This window comes from Cibotium barometz, chromosome 42, assembly GCF_041138505.1.
Source record: "Cibotium barometz isolate CiBa-2024 chromosome 42, ASM4113850v1, whole genome shotgun sequence".
NCBI classification, from domain to species: domain Eukaryota; kingdom Viridiplantae; phylum Streptophyta; class Polypodiopsida; order Cyatheales; family Cibotiaceae; genus Cibotium; species Cibotium barometz.
The window spans coordinates 24448543-24466830 of NC_141087.1; the positions used below are offsets into that span (position 1 = coordinate 24448543).

General features: G+C 40.6%; 1 pseudogene; it reads right to left on the minus strand.

Moving 5' to 3' along the window:
- Positions 1-3366: 3366 nt before the first annotated feature.
- Positions 3367-18288, minus strand: part of LOC147614299 (uncharacterized) — a 90206-nt pseudogene continuing 75284 nt past the window's right edge.

Here is an 18288-nt window from a genome sequence, read left to right on the forward strand (position 1 = left end):
CGTCCACACTAGCCTGGCCGCCCATGACTCCGCATGGGCGTCCTCTCCAACTGAACCCCGGATATAGCCATCCGGTCTGCCGGCAGTTCACAGGCGTTACAGCCTACGTGACATTACCCCCCCTTAAGAAGAGTTTTCATCCTCGAAAACAACCTGGGGAAACCTTTTGGAAATTGCACTACGGCATTCCCAGGTAGCTACCTCCTCAACCCTATCTGTCCATTTAACAAGTACCTCCTGGTACACTTTATGTCGGGTTTGTCTGTCTCACGATACTGTAGAATCTTTTCAGGTTCATGTGGTATCTTTGGTGGCTCTATCAAGTCCACCAAAATCTCTGGAGAAACTGCGTTCTCTAACCCGTGAACTGATTTCTTCAATTTATTGACATGAAAGACAGGATGGACTTGAGAACTCTCCGGTAAATCAAGTTTATATGCTACGTCCCCAATCTTCTTAAGGATTTTAAAAGGACCACAATATCTCGGAGAAAGTTTATCACACTTTCCCGTTTTCATGGTTTCTGACTGCGCAGGAACCTTGAGGAATACAAAGTCACCTTCTGCAAAGGTCACCTTTCTTCGTCCTTTATCCGCATAAGTTTTAGCGCGATCCTGAGCGCTACGAATGCTCTCACGTGCGGCTCTGAGCATATCATTCATATCTTCAAGGAAATCCTTAACAGATTGAATCTTCTCCTTTTCTAGGCCTACAGCCATCGAAGATCTTGGCTGGAATCCATACATTAACATGAATGGTGTAAATCCAGTCGCTGAGTGCTTGGAGCTGTTATAGGCAAACTCCAATAAGGGTAAGTACTCTTCCCAATTAGATTGCTTCTTACTAACATAAGAATGCAACATATCCTCTAGAATTTGGTTAACTCTTTCAGTTTGACCATCAGACTCCGGATGATCTACCGTACTCATACTCAGAGTAGTATCCAACTTTTTGAAGACTTCCCTCCAAAAATGACTGTTGAACTTTCTATCTCTATCCAACACTATATCTACGGGCAGGCCATATAGCTTGTAGAGATGTTCAATAAAGAGTTTTGCCAACTCTGGCGTTTTAACAGCTTTCTTCGTGGTGGCGATAAACTTTGCCATTTTAGTTAACCTGTCCACTACCACCCACACCGAGTCATTCCCTCAACTCATCTTGGGTAAACTGGTAATGAAATCCATGGAAATGCTTTCCCATTTCCCTTGAGGAATCTCCAGCGGATGGAGTAGTCCTCCAACCTTAAGACATTCATGTTTATTGACCTGGCCCTTATTGCATTTCAGCACATAAGTCTGGACGTCCTTAAACAAACTAGGCCAATAAAACTGTCTTTTTACTAGTGCATAGGTCTTTTGAATCCCAGGATGACCCGCACTTGGACTATCATGACTTTCTTTAAGAATTTGGGCCCGAAAGTCACCAATAGTTGGTACACATATTCTACCCTTGTAGAGTAGGTACCCGTTGTCAATGGAGTACTTAGCATATTTCTCTCCCCGACGAAGTTTATCACTCCCCTTTGAAGCCGTGGCAGTCAAAGGTGATGAAGGGCCTACGTCAGAGCTCTCCGGCTCCAAACTATACCCACAAGACACGGCTAGTCTCTCCGGACTAACTCTTGCTTCCCTTCCCGTTGCACGTTCGACCAGTCTCTCCAAACTAGCAACATGTGCCAACGAGGGAGGTGGTCGCATCTATGAAGAAGTGCGTACGCGTATAGCGCGCCAGACCTCTGTAAAAGATGGATCATGCTCACATAAACCACGTAGGGACTCCAAGAAATCATTCTTGAAGACTATGAAACTAAGTTCATTAATCTGTGGCATGCAACTAAGTGCATCTGCCACCACGTTATACTTACCTTTCTGCTCACATAAACCACATAGGGACTCCAAGAAATCATTCTTGAAGACTATGAAACTAAGTTCATTAATCTGTGGCATGCAACTAAGTGCATCTGCCACCATGTTATACTTACCTTTCTGGTAACGTATCTGAAGGTCAAACTCCTGTAGAATCTCCGCCCACCGAGCTTTTCTACCCTTCAGTTCATTTTGACTTGAAAGCCATTTCAGACTTTCATGGTCTGTCCGGACCTCCAAAGTAGCACCATATAAATAATGTCTCCACTTTTTCAGTGCATGAACTATCGCTAGTAACTCTCGCTCGTAAGCCGAGTAGTTACGCTGCGCACAATCTAACTTTTTACTCTCAAATGCAATTGGGCATCCCCTTTGCATAAGTACGGCCCCAATGGCCTTGTCACTAGCATCTGTTTCCAAAACAAATGGCTCATTTGGATCGACAATAGTCAAAACAGGTGCAGCTCTGCTACGGTCACCTTGAGCTTATCAAAGCTCTTCTGCTGGGCTTCCCTCCAACTAATGTTTTTTGTTTTTGACCGTAACTAGTCAGTCAACGGGACTGCGATCTTCGCGTAGTCCTTTACATACTGTCGGTAGAACCCCGACATGCCAAGAAAAATCTGTAGTTCCTCGAGCTTCTTCGGCATTGGCCATTTAAGAATAGCCTCTACTTTTTCTGGCTCCATACGCATACCATTGGCGGATATAATATGGCCAAGGTAGTGAATTTCTGTTTCAAAAAATTCACATTTGCTCTTCTTTGCAAATAGTTTATGTTTTCGCAAAACTCGAACACTAGACGCAAATGCTCTATGTGTTCTTTCTGTGTCTTACTGTGATCATTCACATCACATACATCAAGTGACACCAATTCCATCATTTCAAGGTGTCTCTTTATCTCCTGAAAACCTGCTTTTAAATTCCAACAACTCACAAACAAAAGATGACATATGGCATATCTATAACACACTCATGTGATTTTAGGAAACTCCATGACTTGCATTCCAAAATCCAATTGAGTAGAAAATAAAACCCAATTTCCAGGAACCTTATTGTATTTCGATGCTTTCTTATTCCAAGATCCTTCAAATCCAAAACCTTCTCATCTTCCAAAACCTTAAAGCTTTCATAGGTTATACCATTTTTCAAATTGTAAGTGGTAATAAACAAAAACAAAATTCACTTATCTGAAAGTAAAAAAAAAAGCAAATTTTTCTTTGATTTTCGCTATTCCCCTCACGGCTGCTTCACTATCGACTGCGCAAGGAACAAAATGCCTATGATGTGAAAATCATATCCCTTGATAGTACTCAATTCCATCTTTAATTCTAACCCCAAGAAGCTATAAACAGTAGTCGCCTTTTTGATTTTAAAATCCTTGGTTAGATGACGCTCTGCTTCACATTTTCTGCACACACACCGTTTTGATATGCGCCCCTTTTCTGGTTTTTCTCTCTTTCCCCGCAAGGAATTCGGGCGCGCATCCCTTTTGCAGCTATATTATCAAAATTTCCCTAGTTCCCAATACACTGCGCCACCTTTTATGTAGCTTTAAATTCGGATATCTCCACGTAAGCTGCCACGTAAGGATAGCATGTGGCAGAGCATAGCCCTCGTAGATAGGAACGGTATGTGTAACACCATCACCCGAGTCCAGCACAATACCTGTTGTCCTTCCACTGGTATACAATGAAGGCACAGCCTGGATAGCAACATACGTAGCTGTATACAATGAAAGCACAGCCTGGATAGCAACATACGTAGCTGGTGCATTGAATGTATCGAACCTGATTTGAGTCATCTTCTCTCGATTAGCTTTTGGATTGAGAGGAGCTTCAGTGAGCAAGACTGGATGCTCTTCAGGAGCAACTCGAAGCTCATTAAAGAATGTATGGTGCCAAATCTTTTCCATGTCATCCCAGTTGGTTACGATACCATGCTCATTAGGATATTTCAAGGTCAATATTCCCCACTTAGATTGGACCTCATCACCAACATATGCATCTTTCTGTCCCATACCCACCATAACACCAGTGCGCCGAGAACGACCTACAATACTAGGAAACACTGCCCTAGGAGCATCATCTCCAGCAAACCCAGAGCCTCCTTGATCTGCTCATTCTGAATAAGAACAGGAATCATGGTATCCCAAGACACAATATCTCAAAAGGGCATTCTTGAAAACCAAACCTTATATCATACATGCTCTCACATTTCCATACATGTCGAGAAGGGTGTTCCCTACTACAAGGTCTACCATAAACATAAAGCTCCATAATTCACACCACACTTATGTACAGAAGCTTCGAGACCTGACTCAGCCTCAGCTCGTCTTATTGAACCTCATTTACAATATGAACATATGTTCATGGGCATCATATAATGACTCAAGTCATGGCACTTAATCCCATGCATCTGGATTTGCATTTAATGGCCTCATATGCATGATTTCACACCATAGACGTGCCATGGCATGACAACGTACCCCTTGACTTTTGATATGCTAATTAATTACTGCAGTATGTGTATTTGAGTAGATTATCTATCTACCAATGGTGCATGAGATTAAAAGGTGGTACGTCATCCCTATTGCACCACGTTCCAAAGTGATGTATAATACATTCACTGATATGGAGCATATGGAGGACGTAACAAGCCGCAATGAAGATGATGTCGAACATGCCAATGAAGATGTTGTGATCGATGATCAAGAAATAAGAGATGATCATGATAATGAGGATGAGCGTGCCATTTCTCATGATCATGAGAATGACCCTACCATTGAGGATGATGGTGATGTTGATGAGGATGATCAGGACATCGATACCATTATCAATGGAGTACAAAATATTGATAGTGGAATAAATTTAATCGTAGCCTTACAAATTGATCAAATGGATATTGATGTTGATCGTTTGGCAAGGATGGATCTTATTGAAGATGAGATCGAACCCTAACCAATCCGTCACCGTATCGTTCTAAATTGATGACATTTCTATTGTATGTGTTGTCTTTTAATTATCATCTCATGATTTATTTTTGAATATATTTCATTGTTATAAATGCATGTAGTGGGATTGTGTAATGATATATACTATAATGTACTATCAGATGGTTTAAAGAAAATAGTTTTTAATTTTGTAAAGGAATTCAGTTTTTTTTTACCAAGCGTGTATTGATGCGTGTATTAATTCGTGTATTGATGCGTGTATTATTGCGTGTATATACACGCGCTTATACACACGCTGATAAATGCCAATATACACGCGAATTTAAATGCCAAAATATACGCGCCCGATTCTATTCAAATACATGCGTGATCATACACACGCCCGTAATTTATCGCATGTATGAAACGCGTGTATGGCAGCATTGTCTTGTAGTGTACCGACGAACCAAAATAAACGGATCATCTTCCACTTTTCAATCCAACGAATTCGCTTAAGGCGATGGTAAGGTTCCCAATTCGATCTGCTCGGATGAAGAAATATCTCGGCCCACAATTCCAGAAATCTCTACCCCATCCTCTTTCAATACGAGAGAAATGAGGGAGGGACATCTTCTCTAGTATCTGCACCATGGTGTCACGGAACTCAAAATTTGAGGAGTGACTACAGTCTTGAAGATGCATTGGAAAACTAGAAACTTCGAGTAGGCATCTTCCTCTTCCTACAATCATCCAAACATCAATTCAACTTGTTTTTTTAGTAGGATGTTTTTATTAATTAGCATTATGTTAGGTAAAACACTCATTGTAAAACAGTCCTTAAATGGCAATTCCTAGGAGCTAAGATCGGCTTTGATGCCAATTGTAAGGTTCCCCCCTTTTAAAATAGGGAAAACACTTAAGAAAGTCCACTAAGTCTTAACTTGGAGAAAAATTCCTATTCATCAACACCTTGACCATGTAGAGATTCAAGGATACAATTCATAGGTACGACCTAGTCCTATCCCGCAGCAGCAGGGGGACCGTGATCTTCTAAAAATCAAATCTCCCATAGGGTAATTGATCATAAATCGGGAAACTACTAGACTTGATTTCTAGAGGCAACGCTCTTTTCCTCATCCATGCAAGGCAAAGCGGTTGGCCTAGTCTTCTAGAATAGAGTTGCCCAAGAACCTATTTATCTAGCGTAGGGCTTTCTCTTAATCTGTTGGAAAGCTACCCGACTAATCGGGTCCACTCGTCCGTAGGATGGTGCCGTCAGGGCATTCTATCCTCCCACTTTCCACCCTACTCACGCGTCAATTTGTTTTCTAATTAAGCCTACCACACTGTTGACATAAATAAACATGTTCCTTAATTAAGACCCTTTTTGCAAGGTTTGTTAAAATAGTCTTTTTCCACAATACAATAATGCTAAAGACAAGATATATATAAAAAGTTTATACATGAATCAATTCCAAACAAGCCAAATCGGCTCTCTTATTCTTTTCATTTATACTGCCTAGAATTCAGCCTTCCAGCCTCTACATGCTGGGCAAAACCCTAAGGTACCATACACCTCATCGACCCGTCGTCTCACTGGCGAGGACTCAAGCCGGCTTGTCACCCTCTTAGGCTCCATCGCTCGATCCTCCCACCCCTCAGAGAGGGATGTTTGCACGCTAGGGTGGACGTATTCACTGCACTAGCCTGGGCCCTTAGAACTAGACAGCATCATAATCTCTCGCCTCAATCGGTGAACCATGCTATCATTCTCGGGCTTTGCTATAACAACGCTGCCCAGCTACATAAGCACGGAACGGAGTTAGCGTCGAAGCCAGGAAAAACTTGCACTCTTTAAGATAACAATTTCAATGTAATTTATTGAATACATCATCACTTAATTCGAAACTTCATACAATTTTATGTCATTATTTTAAAAGAAAAAGATACACATTTATTAACACTAATATTTAAAGAAAAACTCTTCTTTAAAAGATGACCAAGCTAACCTGGCCACCATTTCCTTGAGGAGCTTGTAAAGGGAGGGTTGGAGCCGCATCGGGAGCATCTTCTCTAATCTCGTTGTTGTGTGCTCCTCTCGTCAAGGCAATATTCCGACGTTTCTAGGAAGAGGCCATCTTGGACGTCGTCTTGTAGGGCTCGCTTTCGCGGTCAAAACGCTCTAGTCAGATCTCAATTCTGAGATCGTTTGCTCACCGTATGAGCAAAAGACGACAGCGCATGAACCCTCTCTCAAGGCTAAAACCTCTTACTAAAGTCCACGACGCAAATGGGGGGGAATTGTGAGATGTCCTTAAGACAAAAACGTTTTGCTGAAGGGGAGAAGGTTGCTGTAAGTCTCTTCACACGGGGGAGGGGAGAAGAGTTAAGGACATTGCCTCTCCTATAGCAAGAGGGGAATAGAGGAAAATTACCTTATCTGAAAAGTGGCAAATGAGGGGGTGTGGAGAGGGGTGGCTGTAAGAGGCAGCTGTACTACAGCAAGTACACTGCACAGGGACATTCAGCGGTACGGACAGCGGCGCAGCAGAGCATAAGCTACGCAAAAATGCGTGTTACCCATGGAGCACCCCGAGGGTTTATATAACTGTGGGGTATGGGTATGGGCACTGCGCAGAGCAAGGACGAAAGGATGGTGTACCAGCAAAGGCTGTAGATCAATGGCCTGCATGGCTCTGGGGGAGAAAGGTACGGTGTCGATTAACAGGGAAAGGAGTGGTATGCATGTACCTTATCTAGTCAAGGGTAGCATGGGTGTCCACGTAGCGGTACTACGTGTGGACCACATAGTGGGCGGCCATCCTTTGGTTCTTGTGCGGCCATCGTAGGGGCATCCTAGTAAGTGTGTACGGTCTAAATTTTGGGACGGGGTCCCCAAATTTGGGACGTTGGCCCTCGATTTGCATGTCGAACCGCCTCGGGGGGCGATTTTTTCTTTTTTGTTCGGGATGTTCTCTTGGTCGTTGGGGTGCAAACCATTCGTCAATCGAACACCTGGTCGTGCATTTATTAAGGTTTAAAGGTCATCGCTTTTTAACTAAAAATGATTGAAATTTGCGTATAAGCTTGTTTTGGTGTCCGTTTTGGATGCTGTGAAATCCGACATTAGGGTAAAATCACGCGCAGATTCTAAATTTGGGCTCAAAATTTGGAGATTCTAAGTAGAAATGACTCATTTAATGAAATCATTGATTTTTATACCATAAAAACTCATAAATTTATCTATTACATGGACATTTCTTTATTAGTGAAGATGGGTATGTTACAAAAGATTAACTCAACACGATATGATTATTGATAAGAATTCCACAATATGTTATCCACAAGACAATCTTCCAATAAAATCTTATTGATAATGTTGAAGAAAGTGATCAATGAAAATTGGACAGATTGGGATAAGAAGTTGTATTACGCACTTTAGGTGTTCCAGATAGCTTAAAGTTAGCAATAGGAAAAACACCATTTTCCATGGTCTATAGACTAGAAACAGTGGTTCTAATGGAATTTGTGGTACACAGCTTAAGAGTGGCAGTGTCTACCTGATTAACTTCTGAAGAATCCAAACACCGATTGGACCAGTCTCATTGGCTCTAGAAGAAAAGCGGTTGTAGAGTAGTTGGACATCTGATGTCATCCAACGTCGGAGGAAGCTATGTCAATCAAAATACAAATTTCTAATTTTTTGATGTTAATGATCCGGTTTGATTATGTAATTCCAAGATGGGTCCACATCTAGGTAAATCAAAGTTGTGGTGGACGGGCCCATATCTAATATTTTCCAAACTCGGCACATTTGAATTAGTGAAATTGGGGGTGGTTGCAAGATCAGGGTGTCCAATTTTGTCCACTCAGGCAGTAAAAAAACAGGCATTTGTTTACCTTTAGTGGCTAATCTCTCCTAGTAAATGAAAAAATTTTGTTTCAAGTTCTTTTGTTGGAACATCATATTCAAAGTTGGAAATATAGTTGCATAATTTGATTAAGCATTAGATAGTCAAAAGTCCTCATTTTCTTAGGTACAAAGTCAATGTATACACCCTGTCCCAAATTTGAATTGATTCCATAAAATGCTAATATCTTTTACATATAAACTCATATGAGATTCCCACTTTGTACCTTAGATCTTCACATAATATGGAGCTTAACTTGATTTTTCAAGAAAATTTTAAGATATTTGTCTATTTTCTTTAAATATTTCAAGGTCTTTAAAGTGTTATAATATACGCCACTTTTTGTACCCACAATAGCTACCACTTAAAATCCTCAATCTTATAGATCAAAAGAGTGGGTAGATACTGAGACATTAGTAGAATGTGGTGGTTAGTAAAAATTACAAATCCAATGGTTGGATTTTTAATGATCTCTTTTTCAAAATTCTTCCAGACTATCAGAAGGCCTGCAAATATTAATAATCTAATTAGTAAAATTACATTTTTGATGTGAATCATCTAAAACCTATAGGGACTAGTGTACTTGTAATGGTACATCTATGGAAAAATAAATTGGATCACTCTAAGTATGGAAAGATCATTTGTTTATCATTTCATCATATTTTTGATTAATTTTGATTAATTAGACTAATTTATATTAATTTAAGTTATATTGGGTTAATTTAAGGGCAAGCGTATTTTCTATTATTTGCTTGATCTCATTTTAAGTACCTTGCACCCCAAAATTTGCTCTCCAAGCATTGTCCCAGTCCAGCATAAACTGGATAAAACTGGACACCCTGATCTTGCAACAACCCTTGGATGGTGTGAAACTTTTGAAGCCCATAAATGGTTTTTGGTTAAAGCAGTGTTTATCCCAGTGTACATTGTTTTTGTCATGCATGTATCTACCACGTGTCGTAGTTCATGTTGCAGTCATACATTGGTTTGTGCATTACCAAATTGGGCCAATATAACCATAAAATGGGGCGGTCTTTCTTTTACCATCCTTTACTCTCGTCGTCGCCCTGGTCTTCAAATGTTGTGCAACTTCATAATTGTCAATATCGTGAAATTGTGAGTAAATATTTTTTCCATTTGGATTATCATTACCACATTTTAACGCAATTATTATCTACATTTCATCCTTTGTTTACAATCTTTTACCATAGTTCATTTCGCAGTTCTCACTTTCTTGACTCTCTTTGCATGATCACTAATTTCTTTGCTTTCTTTCTGCTTGTTGCCTTCTCAGCTTTCATCATCCTCCACACTCAAAAGTAGCAGTCATGGTGGAGTTCAAGAGTCTCTTTTCTATCCTCGATGTCAACCTGAATCGTATATTTAGAGCTTGGCTGGAGAGGGCAGTTTACATCTTTACCATGGAAACAGCAACAAGCACTTGGTCTTGAAGTGTTAGAGAAGATGCTAGAAGTGCAGAAGAATGCTCTAATAAAAACTATAGAGGAAAACATAGCATTTACTCCCCTGAGTATGTCTCCCAGGTATTTGTTTGCCACATTCAAAGGGGAAGTTGAAGTCCCACATGCCCACATAGGAGGATATGGAGTTCTACTTTAGCTTTAAAGGTGCATGCAAGGAATACAAGCTAATAATCAAGACGCCCACAAGAGACTGCATTTTTTATTTCTAATCAAGATGATAATTTTGACCCACAAGGTAACATACATATCAAAAAGAGCTATAGGTTTGTATCTGTATGCATCTATAGGAAAGCCAATTGCTCGCATTTTGTACTAGCAACAAATGAAGGGGGAGCTGAAGAATATTGGGCCCTACTCAAAGACCAAGATTGGTCTGTTCATTCAGATGATACACCAAGAAGTTCTGCAGAACGCCCGGTTCATAGATAGCTTCTAGGGGTGCATTTGGATTCATGCCCAAGGCAAGCACAGCAAAAAAAATAAAGTTCAAGAAAATTTCACTGGAGAAGGAGCACAGGAGGAGCAACAAATGAAAAGCCTCCAAACAAAGGCACAATCCTTTAGATGCGACTGAATAATAGAGCAGAGCTTCGCAAAGATTTCTTTTCTGGATACAATCAATGTAATCAATCCAAAAATGTTACAAGCTACCTACAAGTATCTCTCACAATGTGCAGACAAGGCCGTATCTCTTCACCAAGGAGTAGAAGAAATGAAAGAAGAGATTTGTAAAGCAAAAGAAGACATGAAATATCTTTTTTCAGTCAAATAGAGAGTTCAAAACCTTGAAGGGGAGTAGGCACATTTTCAGAGCAACACAAGAAGGACATTGATAGGCCTGAAGAAGTGGTGAACAACTTGAAAACTCAGAATCAGGAGCTCCAGAAGAACAACTTGTTGCTTAAGCAGGCCTTTGATATTGAACGGGACAAAGTGAATGCAGCCAAACAGGATGCACGAAACAAGCAATGACACCTTGCAAGCCTGAAGAAGCTTCCAGTAGGCTTTCGACAACGGAAAAGAAAGCGTCAGTCCCTAGAAACCTTGGCAACCCTAAGTGGAGCAAGAAAACGACGTGTACGAGCAACTTCTATTCTTGCCATTGTTTTGCAGGCCTTTCTGTTTTGTGAAACATATTGATGTTATTTTGTATTTATGTTCCATGTAGAGATATTGCTGGGGATATGATGGGATATGAAGGTGGTGTTGAGGAATGTAGAGCAGGCATATTGAAACATGTTGTTAAGTTATCAGACATATATAAGCTGCTAGAAGATCCCACATGCAAAATATCTAAGCAAATCCGAAACAAAATTTTTGGAGAGCTGCAAAATATGGTAAGCCCTATACAGATTATGGATGCATGTGATATGAAGCCATTTATAGGGTGTTTACACTAGGTCATCGTGCTAAAGGACTTCTTCGACCCATGCTACCAACTCCATACAATGTAACCATGGCAAGAAAAAGTGCAAACTCATAAATTGCGAACATGTTAGGTGGCTACCATCATGTGGAGGATGTTCTGCCTGTATGTACTACAAAGGTATTTGAATACAACAAGTACAACAATGTCTTTATTGATTTAAGGACCCTTCAAAGAGTTATGATTTCTTATTATGGTCTAAGCATTGAGGAGTGCCAAGGTCAGGCTGTGTTTGTGTTAAAGGAGTGTCAAATTGTAAAAGGACGAAAATTAGAAAGAGTCAGCCTAACACTTATGAACAGGGCTATCAAAGGAAATCTGGAACAGAATGATAATCTTCTTGACTGTAGTGCACAAGCCTCAAATTCCAACAAGGGAAGTCAATCTCAGGGAAAAGATTACTATGGAGTGCAATTAGAAAAGAATATATGGTGGTTGTGTCAGCATTTGAGCTTCCACAGGAGGAGACGAATGATACATTGCGATGGTACCTTACCCGAACAGGCATCCCAAATGTCATATCATTGCAATCAAAAGGAGAAACTTTGCATGTGGAAGATGTAGGAACATTTACAGTTGAGTGGCACATGGCAGGTGATTTAAAGACATTGAAGTGTATGCTGGGATGCAAGCTAGGGGCAAATATTTTTTTTCCATGTATTTATTGCTGCCATTCAAAATCAGAGTATATTGATTGCGGCAAAGCTTCACGCAAGGTTGCAGCCACAAAGACGACCAAATCTCATGCAAAGGGCAAGAAAAATGTACAACCACCTTCAATGAGTACAACACAAAACAAAGATCCAAAGAAACCTATGTAGTGGGTTAATGGCAGCATGAATTGTAATACCAATTGTCCGCCTAATCGTGATCAAGAAGATATCTCATGGAGCCCTATACTAGAGATTCCACTTTTCCGTGTTCATATTTGCACGCTTCATGCTAGGTTACGCATAATGGACAAATTACTGAAGTTACATATCAATTATGCATGGAATATGGAGCTTGAACATCTTCGCAACGAATGCATCAGTAAGTTGGAAGTTGTCCTTTCAAGCATGGGGCTTCATGGTGGTGCTGTAAAGTTAACTAAGGATACTAAAAAGTCAGGACCGGGTCAGGATAATCCAAACAAAATATGCATGGGTGGGTCCAAAGCAAGACACCTTCCCTCAAATTACGAGGGGTACAATAGTCACACAAAATATGAATTATGGAAGGCCATTTGTGAATGCACCACTTATCGTGGAATAATGCAGAGCTTGGTCTCAAGCGGGCAAGGCTGTGGGAGTCACTTGACAAAATGATTCAATTGCTAGAAAAGGCTCCACTTGTTGCTGAGGAGATTGCAAACTTAAAGACTACAATACATACATTTACTCAGCAAATGGTTGATGCATGGGGAGAAACACATATCACCCACTATATGGTATTTACCTTTCTATCTATTTACTGATATTAATCGCCAAATAGTAAAATTCTGATATGATCTTTGTTGCAGCACATTATATTTGCCCATGCACAGTTTTTTCTCGACGAATATGGTCCAATGGCAATTTGGAGCACCCAAGGAATGGAGCGCTCTCATTATCAAGCTAAGGCAGCATACTTTAAGAATACGCGACATGGTGGAGGTGGTAAGGAAAAAAGTAATGCCTTGCATGAGATGTTTAATTGGTTTTATCGCAGTTTGGGAGGTCGACGCCGACAGAAACCAAAAGGGCAGGTGTCATTACTATGAAGGGTTATAAAAAATGTCAATCTGCCAACGAGCAATTGCATGGCGAGCATCAAGTGCCATGCATGGGATGCGTGAGTGGTTCGCTGCGCGGAGGCATATGGGTCGAAAATGGGTTCCATATTAAAAAATTGTAGCCTTTTTTAAGTTAAAGTTTTTTTTTAATTTCTAGAGATTTTTTCTATTAATAAGTTTTTTTCAAAAACTATATAAACCTGTGAAAGTGAGTTTTAAAATTACATTTTCACGTTCATTCACTCGTGTAAGTCAATGGATGGCTAGAACTAAGCACACTGCACGCAAAACTGAGAACCCAAACGTACCGTCTGGGGTGCACACAATTTGATACAGGCAGTCACCGCGGCACAGGCATTTCAACAAGTGCAAAAACGTATCAAAAAGAAGCATACAAGCATGGACAGAGAGGTAGAGACTCGACAGGAAGATGTACAGTCGGATGTGTTTTCAGGACTGGACTCCAAGCAGCTTGGAGACACCGGCTCATTTAGAGCCATGCGTACACCATTCCCCCGACCTCTCTCAGAGGCTAAGCAGCAGGAGCGTGTGCTGGAAGAGCAACAACGCCAGATTGATGAGGAGGCGCATAGAAGAAGAGAGCAATAGCAAGCCCTACTCCCTCAGCACAGCTAGAAGAGGAGCTAAGGGATGCATTTGAGGAAGACCAGGAAGCACTTCTGTGTATTGAGCAAGAGCAGTATCAACAGGCTGCTGACTTCTATGAAGCAGAGGAAATAAGCCATCGTGAAGAGCAGGATAGGCTCTTAGCACAAATACTATATGAGGAACTTGAGAGGCGTCAGCCCCAGTCTCCACCTAAAAAACAAAGAATAAAGATTCGTGTTAAGAGAAAGAAGGAATGTGCAAACAGGCAGCAAGAGGTGGAGATGGAAGAGGAGGATCGACGACAAGTAGAGGAGCAAAGGGAGAGGGAAAGAATGGAGCAGGAGGAGCAAAGGGAGAGGGAAAGACTGGAGCAAGAGGAGCAAAGGGAGAGGGAAAGACGAGAACAAAGAATTCAAGAAGCACGCAGATTAAAACAAGAATAAGAAAAGAAGAAGGCAGAAGCAAGTAAAAGAAGACTAAATCTAGATCCAACCGAGCAAGAAAGGCGAAAAAAATTTAGAAATGATAGACAACCATGGGAAGAGAGGTCGCATCCACCACCACCCCCTGTAGCCAACAAGAAGAGAAGATGGAAACCGGGGACCGTGGCTCTGCGAGAAATCAGAAAGTACCAAAAGAGCACAGACCCCATCATGGCAAAGGCCCCTTTTGCAAGAGTTGTAAAAGAAGTCATCAACAAGTACAGTGGACAGGGTCACTCGGGTACAGAGTACGGCACTGGAGGCCCTCCAAGAGGCGTCAAAAACAATTTTGGTCTCTTTGTTTCAAGATTCGGTGTTGTGCCATGCTCACGCCAAAAGGGTGACCTAAAGCCTGTTGACATGGCACTTGCACTACGTTTACGTCAGGATAAAGCGCTCCATAAGAAAGGATTTATAGGATAGGATTAAGCTTTTAGGTGCGGCAGCCTTTGTGCCTTTTGTAATCTCGAACATTGTAATACATTTTTTTGAATCTATAAGATATTGTCAATGACTCATTAACCAACGTATTCATTTGTTTCAACTGTGTTATAAAAGCAGACATTTCATTTCTTGTACTATTGTTTGAATGGGTAAAACTGTTGATCATGTATTAGGAGCCTTAGTTAAACAGGAACAAAATTTATATTATTGATAAGGTGATTGTGAAACATTATCTTGCTATACGTGGTATTGTTGTTGGCATTGAACAAAGGATCCTTACATAGTGCAGAAACAAAATTAAATTGAATTTATTTTAGGTCCAAAAAAAAGGCTTAAAGCTCAATAAGGCCATAGAAAAGCTCAGGGACAAAAAAAAAAGTTATTTGGGGCTCAAAATCACCTGGTGAAGTCTGTCATTAGATAGAACATTTTTTAAAAAAGCAACAGTTTTTTTTTTTTTTTGATGTTTCTAGGCAGAGTAATCATCAATAAAAGTGCACACAATGCATTAATGTGTGAAAAAATGATCAAATGATGCCTGTGCGCTATGGCGCAAATTTAAGCCTGTCCTAAACTTTGAAAGGCATAAATTCGTGCCGTAGTGCACAGGCTTGTTTTTTTCTTTTTTGTACTCTTTCCAGCATTATGTGCACTTTTTTGATGAAAAATATGCTTACAAACATCAAAAAACATAAAAAATTTTGATTTTTTTAAAATTGTTCAGATTTTGTACTGCCAGATTTCAGCTGGATGTTAAGTGACATTCAAAGAACAAATATTTGATCATTATCAATGAAATTTCCTACACATTCACATGCCTGCCAAAAGTTTATAGGGCACAGTGCTGACACAACAAATAAACAAGAGAAATGGTTCAGAATTCTTAAAAACATTACAATTAAAAAAGTATACATTTTGTATTGATTTCGTAGAAAGAAAATTACAAGTTCCTGAGAAGATTTCTGAGAGCTTCTTTAGCTTCGTCACTCTGCGTGGCTTTCTCACCTAGGCTATTAGCTATAATAATAGGATTGGTTACACCTTTGGAGATTGATGTAGCACAATGGCTTAGCACATGGCCGGTGTAGTTGCCTGCAAATGTATACATAGCTGCCTCCCTGCTAATAAGTATACATTTGTTTGCATTATTTGCTAGCCCATCTTCGGTGAGAACCCCACTTAGAGCTTTACACTTGATGAGCTCTGCTTGTGCCTCCTCAGAGTACTCTAAATGGATTACTCGAATAAATGATGGAGAGAGGCTAGGAAGGTAATGAATCAGGGAGGTGTCTCGTCCATCGGATTGCACACGAACTCCACCTCCACGTGCAACAAACTTGTCAAAAATATAAGCTTTCTACAAGAGAAAAAGATCAGATGTTAGTAATAACTCACTTAAAAATATGAAGGCACGACTTTGATTTAACCCCACCTCAATGTCATCATCACATTGGCTAATGCGTGGGTTGCATATGTCTATACTGCTTCCACGCTGCTCAACTGATGTATCTACATGCAAGCGCTTATGTGGTTGAAATGCTTCTTGAGGGACACTTTCGTACTCTGCTGCTACATTTTCTATAGCAACAAGAGCATTGGAAACAGTTTCCTCAATTGTATGTTCTGTATCATAACCTTGGAATGCTAGCGCTTTGGTAAGATCATGGTCATCAAAATCAATCTGTACACCTGTAGTCTGTTGCTCAAGTGTGTCTTCTTTGCAGAAACCAGACCCAATTGCTAATATGCTTAGGGCCTCATCCTCCCTTAACCCCAAGGATTTACAAATGTCATCAAGGAAAAGAAATTCCTTGTTATCCATGATGATGGGATTCAAAGTGGTTACATCCCAACTCAGGGATCTCTTCCACAATTTCATCCCCTTCGAGGTCACGATGAGGCTCTTCATCCTCAATTGACCCTTGTTGGAGAAGCACCAAGGCCATGGATGCTTCAACTTCTTCTGAGAAAACCTCTTCCACCTCGCCTTAGGATTCCTTCACAAGAGCTACTTCTTTACTCACTGCCTTTCCCTTCTTTTTTTCTGTATCCCTGGCTTCTTGCAGAAACAGTGCTAACGTCATATCCCATGAAAGGAAGGTGGTGCCTACATTACCAACCTGCAATTCATAAACGGTGTCATCATCTTCAACCCTGTAATTGCTAGATGTAAGCCCTTTCAAAAATCGGTTGAGCCTGAATCGGAACGACTTGTCACCATGGTACAGATGCCTGATTAAGTCCACTGGAACCCATTTAGTGGTGGACTCAGGCAATTGCATGACATATTGTGCCACTACATCATTCATGTATTGGACCTGCTCTTGAAAAGCCTTTGCGTGAAGGTCTATAGTTTTCTGCATATTAATCACCCCCCTCAAAAATGGCGATGTTCTGACCTCTGCACCTGCTGAGAGCCCAATTTTCTCAAGCTTTGCGCGTAGCGAGTTAGAGCTTGAAGCCATGGCGAGATATTGAAGGGAAATAGAAACTGCAAGATCTTAAGAAGAATGAACTGAGCTTTATAGAGTAAAACCTATTCTTATAAAGCATTCCACTATAACATTTAATAAATTTATAGAACATACTTAAAAATTTTAAAATTAACAAAATTAAAATCCAAATTGCAGTGAAATACAGAGGACATTGGGGCTATGCTGCAATAAATAATTTTGTATTCAAAAGTACACCGCTACAAATTATCGCCAAAAATCACTCAAAATGTTACCTAAGTCTGCAACTTAACAGTCTTTCAAGCTAAGGACCCTAGGGGGCTCCAATGACACACAGAGTGTATGTTTTCTCTGACGTGTGACGCATGGGTCAATTAGAAACAACAAACTTGAATTGGTTCCTTACATTAAAGGACATGGCAATACGATCTCTCAACTGAGCAAAATTCCAATCATTAACTACCACTGTATGCTCCTCTCCTGGGTGAACTTCAATATGAAGTTCTACCTCCTCCCTAGCATAGAGATTAGAGTCCAAAGCTTCCCATTCACCATGCGAGCATTTCCACCTTCTAATAGGGTACACCATAGTTAGATTTTGCTTGCCTATCTGATACCTACATCTTACCATTGACATTACCGCTGAGCACTTTATTACATCGCCCTGATGTTCTGCCACCTTGGTGGTCCAATCACCTTTTAGAAATGTATCTAGAGCTTCAAAGGCCCCATCTTTGCTTATCCACATTGTTGGGGTGCGATGGAACTTGCCTGCTTTGAAAATAGCAATAAACACATGTAAAGGCATGAAAAGAGATACACTTATCCTGTGGGATCCATATGCAGCCTTTAGGCTTAACTGAATGTCATGGAAAATCCTGTGCTGAAAGCTCTCCATTGTGGTGGGGTCTGGAATGGGCCATTCC